The 15,002-nt window shown below is 45.4% G+C and overlaps 1 long non-coding RNA gene across 2 annotated transcripts; it reads left to right on the forward strand.

Annotated features, from left to right (window-relative positions):
- Positions 1–564: 564 nt before the first annotated feature.
- On the forward strand, positions 565–14,718 carry LOC116158298 (uncharacterized). Of its 2 annotated transcripts, none has more exons than XR_010384757.1 (3): positions 565–1,099; positions 4,041–5,536; positions 13,413–14,718. It is a non-coding gene; the product is annotated as an uncharacterized LOC116158298 (long non-coding RNA). The 2 variants fall into 2 exon arrangements; XR_010384758.1 differs by having other exon boundaries at positions 4,041–4,645.
- Positions 14,719–15,002: the final 284 nt, after the last annotated feature.

Genomic DNA, 15,002 nt, shown 5'->3' on the forward strand with positions numbered 1-15,002 from the left:
AATCTCCAGAACCTCCGTCAAAAAATAAATAAGTAAAAATAAATAAATAAACCTAATTACCTCCTCCCCCAAACCCCCCCCCCCAAAGTCCAGCCTCTTTTCTTTACCATTTTGTAACCTAGCAGGACCCTTCCAGGAACAGACACCCCCCCACACACTCCCCCACCATATTCTCCACCTGCCTCTTGTCTGTGGAAAAACTTTGGTCTCCTAGACTTCTCCGAATTCCAAATAGTACATTTAATCAGAGACGTGAGAAAATGCAGAAAGAAAGGAAAACATTCAAGCAAGACAAAATAATAATAGTTTAGCCATTAAACAAAGGCAAGGACTCGTTCCTCCTCCAGGGCTGTTGCTAATATTCTGAGCCATATCCTTTAAGCTGTTTTGCAGAGCCTGAAACCCCCACCAGGTGGAACAAGTTAACTGGGTGCCGCCCACAAGCACATGGACCCCGACCCGTTGGAACTAGGAGGTTGATGGTGTTCACTCCCGGTAACCTCACCACCAACCAATCAGAAGAACGTCCACGCGCTGATCACACACCCACAGCCCCCCGCCTTCCCTTTTCCCTGAAAGCTTTCAGGAAGTTCAGGTCTTTTAAGCACTAGCTGCCTGGACTCCTTGCTGGGCGCCGGCAGTAAACGCTGCACTTTCCCTCAGCACAGTCTGGCGTCAGTGGATTGGAGTTACTGTGTGCGGGCGAGTGGACCCAAGTTTGGTTTGGTAACAGTTTGACTGAAAGATAAGCCTGCACCAGGCATTCTGCTCCAGGTAGACGCCCCTGGACACGAGGACTCCTGGCCACCAGAGGCTTGGACAGCAAGGTTAGTAATTGCCAAAAAGACTCTTCATAATTGCTGAAAGCTGGAAACAGCCCACTGTCCATTGGCAGGTGGACCAATAAATAAATTGGGGCCACTCTGGACAATGTCCTTCCATCCAAGAAGAGGCGCAAACTGCCAATTCCTGCAACAGCTGAATCTCAGAACCATTAAACTGAGCAAAGGGGCCAGACATAAAGCACTACCTACTGTGTGACCCCATTTGTGTGAAGTTCCAGGAGCAGCCTAATTTACAGCGATTGCTGGATCATACAGTAAGTCTATTTTTAGTTTTTTGAGGAATCTCCATACTGTTTTCCATAACGGCTGCACCAAACTGCGTTCCCACCAGCAGTGTGGGAGGGTTCCCTTCTCTCCACAGCCTCTATTTATTGTTTGTGGACTGTTGAATGATGATCCTTCTGACTGGTGTGAGGTGATCCCTCATTGTAGTTTTGATTTGCATTTCTCTGATAATTAGTGATATTGAGCATTTTTTCATGTGCCTGTTGGCCATTTGTATGTCTTCATTGGAGAATTGCTTGTTTAGGTCTTCGGCCCATTTTTGGATTGGGTTGTTTGTTTTTTTCTTATTAAGTTGTATGAGCTGTTTATATAGTCTGGAAATTAAGCCCTTGTGTGTCTCATCTTTTGCAAATATTTTCTCCCATTCTGTATGTTGTCTTTTTGTTTTGCTTATAGTTTCCTTTGTTGTGCAAAAGCTTCTAAGTTTAATTATGTCCCATTTGTTTATTTTGTGTCCTTGTTTTCTAACCTTACCCAGATGCATAAGGTTCCTTCCCAACAGGACAATATCACAAAATATTCGAATGCCAGACCTTTACATCCTAGGAATGTGATAAGGATAGGAATTACTGTTGACTGAATACATAGCTAGGAAGAACAAGTGAAAAATAAAAAGATTCAGAACAAGAATAAAAGACTAGAATTTTTTAAAGTTGCTCAATGTGCCTCAAATTTTCATAAGATCCTCTGTACACACATTTATTTGCTACTGAAAAGTGAATAGCACATCAAAAATTTTATTAGAATTCAAAGTTTTGAAAACAGAGGCACTAGTTAATACACCCTTCCTGAATTATGCTCTAGTCAAACCACCAAATGTTTTCTTTACATTCCTTCCACACAAAATAATTTGCTTCAAATTCTTGGTGTTGGGTTTCCTCTTATTGATGGCAGGCTCCTAAAACAGGCAATACTCCATATCCATTGTGCTTCTTTGGATCAAATCAAGAAGTGGAACTAAAGTGTATTGAAGTCATTCAAATGCAAACTACGTAGATTCTTTATGTTACCGGTATCAAGGTAGAAAAGAGATACAGGAAAAAAGACATCATAGGAGGGGAGGGTATAGCTCAGTGGTGGAACACGTGCTTAGCATGCACAAGGTCCTCGGTTCCATCCCCAGCACCTCTACTAAAATTAATAAATTAACTAAAACCTAATTACTTCTCCCCATAAAAAATGACTTATAAAAAATTTGGGGGAGGGTATAGCTCAATGGTAGAGTGAGTGCCTAGCATGCGTGAGGTCCTGGGTTCAATCCCCAGCACCTCTGTTTAAATAAATAAATTAATTAAAACCTAATTACCCCTCCCCATAAAAAATGATTTATAAAAAATTGGGGATGGTGTAGCTTAATGGTAGAGTGAGTGCCTAGCATGCATGAGGTCCTGGGTTCAATCCCCAGCACCTCTGTTTAAATAAATAAACATAATTACCTTCCTGTCCAAAAAAAAAAAAAAAAAAACCCAAACGAACAAAAAGACATCACAGAACTTATAGGTTATCAAAATATTAGTATAGAGTCTGTCCTAGCATAGGGTAGCCTTCCCTAGCTGCTGCAGAGTGATCCTAAAATTACCAGCAAGAAAAAATGAGTGCATGAATGAGGTTTTTGGCTGAATCAACCCCATGTCATAATTATTCTCCATGCTAGAATTCTCAGAAAGATGTCTATGATACAGGCACTAATGACAGCTGCAACTAAATCTCCTGATTGTCGGGAAAAAAGAATGAAATGAATTACTTGGGTTTATAATTAAAATTATGAAATGGATTAATTTTACCCTAAAGAGATAGAACAATCCTCAAATCTAATGTTGGTTATTTGAATAGCCTTTGGGATACAGAACACTAAACAAACAAACAAACAAACAAAAAACAGGTCAAACCTGAAAACTTTTTTGAGGGGAAAGAAGGCAGGATTGAGATGTATAGGTGCCAAAGAATGCCAAATTGTGGGTCACTTTGTAATGGTCACAGCAGCTGATAGTTCATAAAAATACGTTCCTCTGAATGTTAAATGTGGCTCATTCCGCTATGGGACATTCTGTGCCCAGGTATTTGCTCTCTCACTGCACAGTATTCCCATGTGAAAAAGTACAAACACAATAGTAAGAGCGAGCCCTAACGTAAACTACAGACTTTAGGTGGTGATGGGCTGATGTAAGGGCATCGAGTGTAACCGTTTACCACTGGGCGGGGGTAGTTGCTAGTGGAGGAGGTTGTGAATGTGTGGGGTCGGGGTATGTGGGAACTCTCTGTACTTTCTGCTCAGTTTTGCTGTGAACCTAAAACTTTAAAAAAAAAAAAACTTTTATTTTGTGGGGTGGGGGAGTAATCAGGTTTATTTATTTATTTTTAATTGAAGTACAGTCAGTTATGATGTGTCAATCCCTGGTGTGCAGCGCAATGGGACAGTCATGCATACACACACATATATTCGTTTTTCAATGGAGGTACTGGGACTGAACTCAGGACCTCGTGCATTACTAAGCACTCAGCTACATCTTCCCCTTGACTATTTTCTTTTAAATTACAAACATGAACTGATTTCTCCAGAGTTCGTGGAGATTCAGGAAGTCCAAGCCAATTCCCCTTTCCTCCTCTCCAAAAAACCCAACCGGATACCCACCTATGTAACAAAATTTCTGTTTGCGTCAGCTTCCTTCTGCCTTCTGAAGCAGAGGATGCTGGTTGAGGTGGCCCTATTTGAGGATTTGTGTCACCCTTTCCACCCTCTCAGTGACCTTGGCTCCACCCCTCCTCCTGTGTCTCAACCAAACCCTCGAAAGTTCTTTTCTCTGTCCTGTCCACCCTGCTGGGGTAGACATTCTGGTAGAAGAGAAGGGAATTTGGCACTAGGGTTGAGAGTCAAGTTACTAAGGTTCTTTATTAATACTTCTGACTTAGGTCGTGAGACAGCTGAATCTTCCTGGGAATTGTCTTCACTGGGCATCTGAGAAGATCCCAGGGTCCAGGTTGAGTTAAGCTTCTGTGATGAGCCCTCTGGAAATTCAGCCACAGCTTGAAGCTCCTCTTAGATCTTTGGATTCTGCAGAAAGTGATGCTCAAGACTCTCAAATTGCTACAAACTAGCCTGGAAAGAACTGTAGAGTCCAGAAAGAGTGAAAAAAAAATCCAAACTTCAACCAACTGTGGTGAGAGAAAGAACTAACCTCTATATTTAATTTTTTGAGGAACTGCCAGACTGTCTTCCGCAGTGGCTGCACCGATTTACATTCTCACCAGCAGTCTGCGAGGGTTCCAATTTCTCCACATCCTCGCCAGCACTTGTGTTTTTGCTTTTTATAACAGCCTTCCTAGAGGGTGTGAAGTGGAGTCTCGTTGTGGTTTTGATTTGCATGTCCCTAACGACTTACAACTTCCTAAAAGATGTTGAGCATCTTTTTACGTGCTTGTTGGCCATTTGTGTATCTTCTTCGGAGAAACATCGATAGAGGAGTCATTTCCAGTAGAGAGAGGATGTCAGCTCAGACTAGAGTAAGAGCAGGAAGGTAATGTGAAGTGGCAGTTTCTAGTATTTTTCAAAGATGGAACGGATAGGGACTGCTGATGGACTAGAGTGAACATGGGAGAAAAGGAGGTGTTCAGGTGTTCTCCAGGGTCCTGCAGGGTTTGGCCTGAGCAATTAGTGGGCTGGGGAAGGCTTTGAGGAAGCCGACTTGAAGGGAGGGAGAGAAGTTTTGTTGGAGTCTCAGATCCCTGGAACTTGAGAATTGAAGTCTTCAGAGGAATTTATTGCTTCAAGAAAGTGGGCAGACAGAGAAGAAGAGAGGGCTCCTATCTTTCCCCACCAAGGTGCTTGTCAGAATCCTCCATGATCATTGTTTCACTTTATCAATTTCTTACCAGCTTGGGTCCTCTCCAATTTCATTCCTAGTTTGAGAGGTGGGACTGTTCCGAGACTGAAGATACATCTGTAGCCAGTAGGTGGCACTCTGGTGCCAGAAAGAGCCAGAATCCCGCTGGCTGAGCAGGACCAAGAACCGAAGTTTTCAAATCACTGAAATGTGTGAAAGTGCAGTTCTAGAATCTTAGCATCAGCCAATTCAAAAACTCAAGACAGGAATGCCACACTGAGCTCTGTGAAGGGGAGGTTCCAGTGAGAAACCGGTTTTAAGAGGTGTTTACCTCTGTGGCATATGCATGAGTGAATGCCTCGCCAGTCAGTGACTGTATTCGTTGCGCACCTACTATGTGCTACGAGCTGTGTTAAATGCGGTGGATTCAGCCTTGACCAGGACAGACTTAGTACCTGCCTCGAAGAGTTTGGAGGCGGCAGCATCAACATCAACAAAGAAATAAAAGACGAAGACCGTTATAGATTGTTATCAAGGACATAAACGGGATGATGTGATGAAGAAGATGGAAGGAGAGGGAAGGAGGTGAGGGGGCGAAGTTTGAGGGGCGGTCTGAGGACAAGTACAGGGCTGCCCCCCTCCAGACGGACCCCAGCAACCCTGACCAGATGTGTAGCCAGGACTGAAGGGGCTCTCGGTGACCACAGTCACACAGCTAACCACTCCCAGGATGGCCTGGTGAAGCCAGGTCTGTCTCAGCCTGAATGGGGTTTCCTAATGGCTGCTGGGAAGATCGGACGAGGTAATAAGTGCAAAGTCCTCAGCACAGTGTCGGCCTCCAAAACGTGGAGCTACCCTGTTATTCCTCAAATAGAAGCAGGGTTTTAAAAGCAACCTCCAGAACACACCTGCCCTTCCTGCCTCAAAGCCTTTGCAAAAGTTTAACAGTGCCAATAAGACAGGCTTAACCTCCCCATGACTCAGATGGCAAACCTGGAGGCCAAGGTGAGCCGTCAACCCCAGGCTTCTTTGACTCCGGTGGGGACCTGAGGCCACAGCCAGGAGACCTGTGCCCGGGAGCCCTGCCTGGCCACTGGAGAGTGACTCACAAGGGAGCAGGAGGCCAGGGGCCCTTAGGGCCCCGCATGGGTGCTGCACTGGGCAGGTGAACTTCTGCTGGGTGTGACCTGACTCCCTGCCTGGGGACACCTGCCCTGCACATCGCAGGGGAGAAACGGGGCTTTATCTCCAAGCTCTGGTGGATCAGTCACTTGCCTTTCCAGACCCGCAGATACCCTCTGCACGTACACTCATCTCGCGCACACGCTCATACGTACGCACACTTGTTCCGCCAAACGTTCACACCCCAGACAATTCACCCGCTAACTCATGTGCTCACACGCACATACTTACCTGTGTGCTCGTATCTTACACACTCAAGCATTCATACCCATGTATCCATTCACTCACCGTATATTTACACACTCTCAAACACACACTGACACTTATACTTACACACTCACACATCTAAATACACGCTCAATAATACACACACACACTTATACACTCAAACATACTTAGATCTATATACACTTAAGCATTTACACACATTTCCCCTCACATATACTCACACTCATTCACACACAGAGATTTGCACACACAAACTCAAACATTCACGCATGCTGATACATCTGTGCACATTGATCCACACACAATTAACACACTCATGCACTTGCACTCAAATATGCATAAACCTGACACATATTCATGCTCATGACACTCACACTCACACACTCACACACCCGCACTGCATTACCTAACACATATGTATTCCACACAGTCGCACATGCACACATTCACGAGCACTCACACACACTTGCCGGCACGTTTACTTCCACACACCGCCACGCACTTATACACGCTCAAACGTTCACACACGTTCATGCTCAAGCTCACGTATTTACACACACACACTCACACATTCACATAGCCACACACACACACATATTCATGCTCATACACCCAGACATTTACAAGGTCCCATATTCACTCATAAGTCAGGGAGATGTGCCCAATTGTCTGACCAACCAGTAGCATCCAAAAGACATCTCCCCTGTGGTCCTTTCTGTGCCTCCTGTCTCAAGGGGTTAGTGCACTGATCAAATGATGAGAAACTGCCTGAGAACAGGTCCTGGGCTCTACCAGGCTCTGTACCCACTGCATCTCTCCTGGACAGTGTTCCCTGCAGGAGCAGCCCCTTCACTGCCCACCTCGAGGGGCCTGAGGAAAGTCCTGGGCTGAGAGGTGAAGGAGCAGGGGCCAGGCCCACCAGGGTGGCCACCATGGCCATGGATCCCAGCCAAGGGCCAGGCATGTGGTCTGAAAGGTGGGAAGAGACAGGAGAGAACATCATAACCAGACTTCGTAGGGAGTCTTGGGACCACACTCTCTGAAATCACTGTGTATACTGCTCCCCTGCAATTCTGTACAGATAAATGAATATTTCAGAGGGCTTATTTTGGGGGCCAGAGACCACAAATCTGATGGCCCACAGACCATCTCAATTTATAAGCTCTTTTGTTTGAGTTGCACATTTAAATTTTTTTAATTTCAAAGTCTTTGTGGGAGGGGAGAGCACTCCTGGAATATGGAGTAAGGTCCTCTGAAAATCCAGTCGTTCAGAAGGGCAATGAGAGTGCTGGCAAAAATAGTCAAAATTTACATTTTCAGTAATCTGGAAATGAATCAAAGGCTTACAACAATCCCAGGAACAGTTATTTTAAGAAAAACTAACTGAATCTCAGTAAGAACAGTGCACTTTGTGGCATTTTAACTTATCCCTTTCTGTTCTCCTCACCCTAGCTCTGCAGTAGCCTTGAAAACTGATGGTTTTACAATCATAGTAGCCATGAAACCCAGCAACCTAGCAGCCTCCGGAGGGGCATGAAGGGCTGGGTGCTCCCTAAAATGCCCTGTCTCCAGAGCATTGTCACTGTTTGACCTGCTGGAAGTTACTTGGAAATCCCCACTCTCAGAGTTTGTCTTTACTTGACCTGACTTAGCCCTGTCAGTGTGAACAGCCCTTTCCCTGGGGGACATTTATTAAAAAAAAAAAAAAAAAAAAGATCAGCAGTAATAATTTAACATCGAAGCTGCCTGAGGCACTGATAACAGATGGGACGAACAATAGGCTGAATGAAAAAAATTAAAAGCTGAGGAATGAGAAATTCATAGCGGACTTTGAAAAGCTCTGGTATATTCTGGGGAGTCTAGAAGGACACGCACATATGCAGGGCTGACCTGAGGTGCCCTCATCCCTCACCTCTGACTGACCTTAAGGCTCTGCTGAAGTGGAAAGCAGAGTTTGTGAGCTGTCTGATGGAACATTAAAAGCGTGTCTCAACACACCCAGAGCCTCCCATTGAAAGCTGGGAGACTTACTGGTTCAAGGCATTTAAAGAAATCTCTGTTCAATCATTAGCTGACCACTAAGCTAACCAAGCAGAGATTTTAGTGGCCATACGTGGCAATGAGTACAGATTTTACAGAGTTTGTTCAGGAAAGTCACTGAACAACCAAAAGTAGCAGCAGCAGCCATGAACGGCAACAACACTGAACCCTGGGGAGGAGGGGAAATCTGATTTCTAGAATTGCCACACGTTATTTAAAGTGTAAACATTTTGGCAAAAGTGCAAGACACACAAAGAAGCAGAAAAATATGACCCATATACAGGGAAGAAAGAAGCCATTAAAACTGTTTTTGAAGAAGGCAAGACTGTACTTACTAGACAAGACTTTCAATCAGCTCTTTTAAACATGTTCAGAGAACTAAAGGAAACCATGTCAAAAGAAGTGAAGGAAAGTATGAGAATAATGTTTCACCAAAAAGAGAATAGCAATAAAGAGTTAGGAATTATAAAATAAAACAGACAAAAATAACCGAGGAGAGATTCTGAAATTGGAAAGTATAATTGAAATGGAAAATTCACTAGAGGGGTAGGACAGTAGAGTTGAGCTGGTGGAAGAAGGAATCAGTTAATGTGAAGATAGATCAATTCAATTATCTAGTCTGAGGAACAGAAAGGAAAAAAAATATGAAGGAAAAGCAGCAGAGCCTTAGAGATCACCAAGGACATCAAGGACACCAAAACACATGCATGTAATGGGAGTCCCAGAAGGAGAGGAAAGGAGAGTGAGAAAGGGGAAGAAGGAATACTCAAAGACATATTGTCAGATGACCCAATTTGATGAAAAACAATACTCTATACAACAAAGAAGTTCAACAATCTCACAGAGGTAAACCCAAAGCAGGATAAACTCAAAGAGATCCACAGGTAGACACATCATAATCAAACTGTTGAAAGACAAAGAGAAAGAAAATCTTGAAAGCAGCAAGAGAGAGGAGCAACCCATCACACACGGGGGTCCTCAATAAACTTAACAGATAATTTTTCATCAGAGGACAGAAGGCAATGGGATGATATGTTCAAAGTGCTGGAAAAAAGACTGTCAACAGAGAATTTTATACCTAGCAAAACTATCCTTCAAAAAATGAAGTCCATCAGGCAGATACTTGTATGCCAGTGTTCATTGCAGCATTATTCACAATAACCAAAAGATGGAAACAGCCCAAATGTCCGTCAACAATGAATAAACAAAATGTGATATTCATACAATGGACTATTATTTAGCCACAAAAACGTATGAAGTACTGACACATGCTACCACACAGATGGACCTTGAAATCATTACGTTAAGTGAAATGAGCCAGGTACAAAAGGACCAATATTGTATGATCCTAATTATATCGGGTACTGAGAGTGGTCAAATTCATAGAGAGGAAAGTAGATTAGAGGTTCCTATGTGCAGGGAGGAGGGGATAATAGAGATGTTATTGCTTGATGCTTACCTGAAGCAGTCCTTCAGGCTGAGATGAAATGACACCAGAGAGTAACTCAAATCCACATGAAGAAATAAAAACCACCAGGAAAGGTCATTGCTTAGGTAAAGATAGAAGATAGCATGCATGTATTTTTTTGTTTGTAGCTCTTTTTTTTCTCTTTTGTCTAATTTAAAAGACAGTTGCATAAAGCAATAATTACAAGAATATGTTGATGGACTTATAATGCATGAAGATATAATTCATATGACCACAGTAGGACAAAGGAAGGGAGGGAACAGAATGAAATAGGAGTCCTGGGCACACAGGTGGGCAATCTCAGCCCATCCCAAAGCTTAATATCTGCCCTGATTCCCTAGTCAATCATCTGACCTTTATTTGTCACCCACTCTGGGTGATCCAGTGGTGGCCATGACAGACCCAGTTGTCCCTGCCTTTGCAGAGTTCCCAGCCCCACAGAAAGAATGAGGAGTGGCTCAGTGTCCACTCACAGGGGAGGGGCTGGACCCTGCTTGTGAATTTTAGAGGAATCTTGCCAGGCTTTGATGTTAGGGAGAGACTTTTAGGTTTCAGGCCATCTTTCACCATTTTCTGTTCCCCCTCTTCAAATTCTTCCTTTATTGTGCAAAGCATCTTCTCTCACCTTCTCTGGTTTTGGCCTGGGAGCTGTGGGTGGGAAAGGTGGAGCAGGTAGGGCAGGGAAGTTGTAAAATGGTGGAATGGGAGCCCAGAGTCCTCAACTTCTACCCTCAAGCCAACCCTCCAGTCCATTCCCTGTCCAGACACACATGGAGCTCTCCCCACCAAAATTCAATGTATAAACCATTCTCCATCTCTTTGCACATATCATTGTGTGTGTGTGTAACAGGATGTTAAATTGCAACTTCCCACTCAGTCACCAAATAACATAGATAAGACATTCCAGACCAAGATTCAAATGGTCTTCCCTGCATTGAGGGTCTAATGATCTAGATATATATATATAGAGAGAGAGGGAATTGCTATAAGGAATTGAATCATGTAATCATGAAGGCTAGCATGTCTACAGTCCACAAGCTGGACCAGCAGTCTGGAGACACAGGAGAGCCCATGTTCCACTTCCAGTCTGAAGTCCAAAGGACATCTGCTGGAGAATTCTCTCTTGTTTAGTGGAAGGCTGGGTTTTTGTCTTTCTATTCAGATCTTCAACTGATTGGGTGAGGCCCACCCACATTGTGGAGAGCAATCTGCTTTCCTCAAAGTCCACTGATTTCCATGCTAATCTTATCCAAATGTTAATCTCATCTGGGTGTCTCATAGAAGCACCCAGAATAATGTTTGACCAAATATCTGAGCACCCAGTGGCGCAGCCAAGTTGACACATAAAGTGAACCATCACACCTGGGAATGATCAGAAAAGCTCTCTAAACTGACTATACTTCAATTTAAAAAAAGGATAAGAAACTTACATCTCATATTAGCATATTAAAGATTAACTCGAAGAAAAGAAAAGAAAGAAAAAGAAAAGCTCTAGGAGGGTGCAAATTTTTACTTACGGACAGGGGAGAGCTTCCTCCACTGAGTGCCTTTTAAAGAGATAACAGGAGACAAAATAAACTTTGGGGAAGATACCCCATGGGTAGATTGCTCGGTCGTTACAGCTGCTACATGTGTTTTGTCAGAGAGCCAGAAGGAAGAGCTGTCCTCAACAGGAACCCATTTCCTTGGTGGCACTAGAGTTACCCTTTGGGCACAGACCGCTCTTCCAGCTGGAAAAGCACCTCCCAGGGCCCTTCTGTTCTCTGAGATTTTCCTTTCCTGGAGGAACCAAATGCGAATCGCTGTGTTCTGCCAGAGCAAGGAGGCCGCAACTTTGAAGAGACTGTGGGGTTTTTTCTTGGTTTGCTGCTCTGGCTGGGGCTGGCCTGGGAAGTAAGGATTCCTAGAGTCTGGGAAGAGGACAAGGGATCCTGATGCACGACCTCTCACCGGCAGAGCAGCAAAGGGCCAAGGAGCGAAGCAGCCAGGAGGGGCCCCCGGGCCGGTTCTGCAGGGCAGGAGGGGCCAGTGCAGAGATATCTGCTGCCTGGGTTTCGGCTTTCCTTTCACTCCCTCGGGCTTTCAGCAAGAACTGTGTAAGCGCTCCAGGCTGGACTCGGGTTACTCAGAGGAATCTGGGGAGGAGCAGTGGGGGGAGGTCCTGGAACAACCGGCAGGGCAGCCTGGAGCGGCAGGTCAGAGGCAAGTGGAGAATGGGGTGGACAGGCGACTCACCTGTTAACGGTGACCCCGGGACAACCGGCTCCCACTGCACAGGGGTGACCTCAGAGGTCATGGCGGGCTGGAGGGCGCTTGGGGCTGCTTCAGAGGAGAGGCACCCAGCGTAGCAGCCTGAAGGCACAGGTGGAGGTTACCCGCCTACCTGGGTGTGAGTCCCGACTCTGCGGGTTTATCCTTCTCTGTAACCTCAATTTGCTCATCTGTAAACGTGAGGCTGTGTGAGGATAAACGAGTAGAAAGTGCTGAGGGGAGAGCCTGGAATGTATGTGTTTGTTCAGTAAATGACCGGGGCTGCCTTAGGGGAAGACTGGGCAGTGTGGCCTGGTTACAGGCTGGCAGGGGTCCCACTGGAGAGCCATCGAAGGCGCTAGGCAAAGTGGGGGTGTAGCCAGGTGTGGGGGGTGTGGCCAGGGGTAGGGGTCCAGGGCAGATGGGAGGAAATTCCCGGTCCCAACGAGGTATTTGCAAGAGTGAGGGGCCCTCCCAAAGCCCCTCAAACCTCTCATGGGTCCTGGCCTTGCTCCTACTGCTGAGAGGAGGGAGGAAAAAAAAAACCACCACCAACAAAGGCTGTTTAGCTTTTTCTCAAAGTCTTTCCTTCCCTTTGGTGGCACTGTCAGGCCAAGCAGAGGTCATTGCATTTTTGTTTTTCTCTAATCTGCTTCCAGCCCAGTGGCAGGCACACAGAGGCCTAAAAATACTGTGAGCCGCCAGGTTGGATCACATCAGCCTCTGGCCTCCGGGCTCCCGGCCCTCTGCTCAGTGCTCGGGTTGGCAGGTCTGGGGCACCCACTGCCCGCTCTTTGGAGGGACAGAGCCTGAGATCTGGGGCTCGCGGATGCGGGCCCGTTAAGAGGGGCTGAGGCCCAGCCAATGGCCTCAGGATCCAGGGGTGGACAGAGTCCCTGAGGTCATCCTGGGCAGCACCCCCCTTTGTACAGGTGGGAAAACTGAGACCCAGAAAAGGGAGGCTTTGTGGTTTTCTGAGCCACACTGCCTGCCCCTCACTTTTCTTCCCAACTCTATTCAAACTGTTATCTCTCAGAAAAGCTTCTAAGGATCCTGAGGAGAGAGGGCCTGGCACTGGGAGTTCAAAGTCCTGCCTCCAGTGCCCCAGGAGAGGTGGGCCCTCACTTGTCACTTGCATCTGGGCCTGAGTTCCTTCAGGTGTGGGATTGCGGGCTGAGGCCCCATGGGTTCTCCAGAGATGAGCAAGGCTGGCAGGAAAGCTGGGGTGGGGGTCCCTGGGAACTATCCCCCTTCCCCTAAAACTCCTTTGCTTTCACCAATTTTCTGTTCTAGGAATCATAAGGATTTCTCTGAAAAAGAGTTCTGCTACTAAATAGAGAGGTTTCGAGGCTGTGACGGTTCCCGCTGGCTCCCGCGGTCTGTGATGAGCGTCAGCTGCTGTCATCCTCAAGTTACACTCCGTGACCCGTCCGCCCTCAACTCCCTGCAGCCTCCCCCGCCCATCTCACCCTGGGCCTTTGCACATGTTCCCTGCTCTCCTCCACCTCCTCGCTTGGTCGCCTGGCAACCTCGGCTCATCCTTTAAGCCACAACTCAGGTAACTTCTTCTTCTGCCAGCCTTCCGGATCTGCCCCAGACCTGCTGAAAGGCCTCCTCAGGGCTGCCACGGATTACAAACTATCTCCTTTCACAGTGCTTATAGTACCATTGTAATTGCTTATACACTTGCTTGTCTATCATCAGAGAAGGCCTGAGTTTAAATTCCAGTTCTGCCCCTTCCCAGCTGTGTGGCCCTGAGTGAGTGACCTAACCTGTCTGTGCTTCAGTTTCTACATCTCTAAAATAGTGTCAGTGAACACAAAATGCTTGCTGTGTGCCAGTCCCTGTCATATGTGCTTCATTTATTTATTTAATCCATGCAACATCCCTGAGATTGGTACAAACCCATTTATTTTTATGTTAAACAAATGAGAAAACTGAGGCACAGAGAGGTTAAGTAACTTGCCTAAGGTCACACAGCTTGTAAGTGGCAAGGCCAGTACTGAAACCATGCAGTCCAACCGTGGAGAGATTCTACTGCCTTGCAGAAGATACCTCAGCAGATGCTGTGAGGGTAATATGAGTAAATAAACAAAGTTGCTTGGCGTATAGTAAGTACTCAATAAATGTTCACTGTCTACATTTCCCAGTGTTCCCTTCTCTGTCAGTTTATGCTTAGGGATTTAAACCTGGGGATTTAAAATAGGAAGCGGGCATTTAAAATTTTTAATTTTTATTTATTTATTTTTAAAAATCGGGGAAGGGGAGGTAATTAGGTTTGTTTGTTTATTTAATGGAGGTACTAGGGATTGAACCCAAGTCCTCATGCATGCTAAGCACACACTCTACCACTGAGCTATACCTTCCCCCCAGAACCAGGCATATTTTTAGAGTTTTTTTCGTACCCTGTTTCCGATTTACATGTCAGCACTGGATGGGGCATGAAATAGTGAGGACAATCATAATAGCTAGCACTTATTAAATACTTACTAAATGTCACTCTGCTAATGTATTTTTTAAAATAGATTTGATTTTCTTAAGGCAGTTTTCGGTTCACGGTAAAATTAAGCAGAAGTTACAGAGATCTCTCATATATCCCCTGCCCACCCCCAACTTCCCCACTCAACATCCCCCACCAGATTGGTACATGTTACAATCGATAAGCCTGTATTGACACATCATTGTCACCCAAAGTCCATCGTGCATGTTAGGGTTCACTCTTGGGGTTGTCTGTTCCGATCTTATGCTCATTTTTCAATCAATTGTTCATTTTCTTATTGTTGAATTTTAAGAGTTCTTTGTATATTTTGGATGTCTCTTGCAAATATTTTCTCCCAGTCTGTGGCATGTTTTCTCATTTTATTGATAGTGTCTTTCACAGAT

Source organism: Camelus dromedarius, chromosome 17, assembly GCF_036321535.1.
Source record: "Camelus dromedarius isolate mCamDro1 chromosome 17, mCamDro1.pat, whole genome shotgun sequence".
NCBI lineage: Eukaryota > Metazoa > Chordata > Mammalia > Artiodactyla > Camelidae > Camelus > Camelus dromedarius.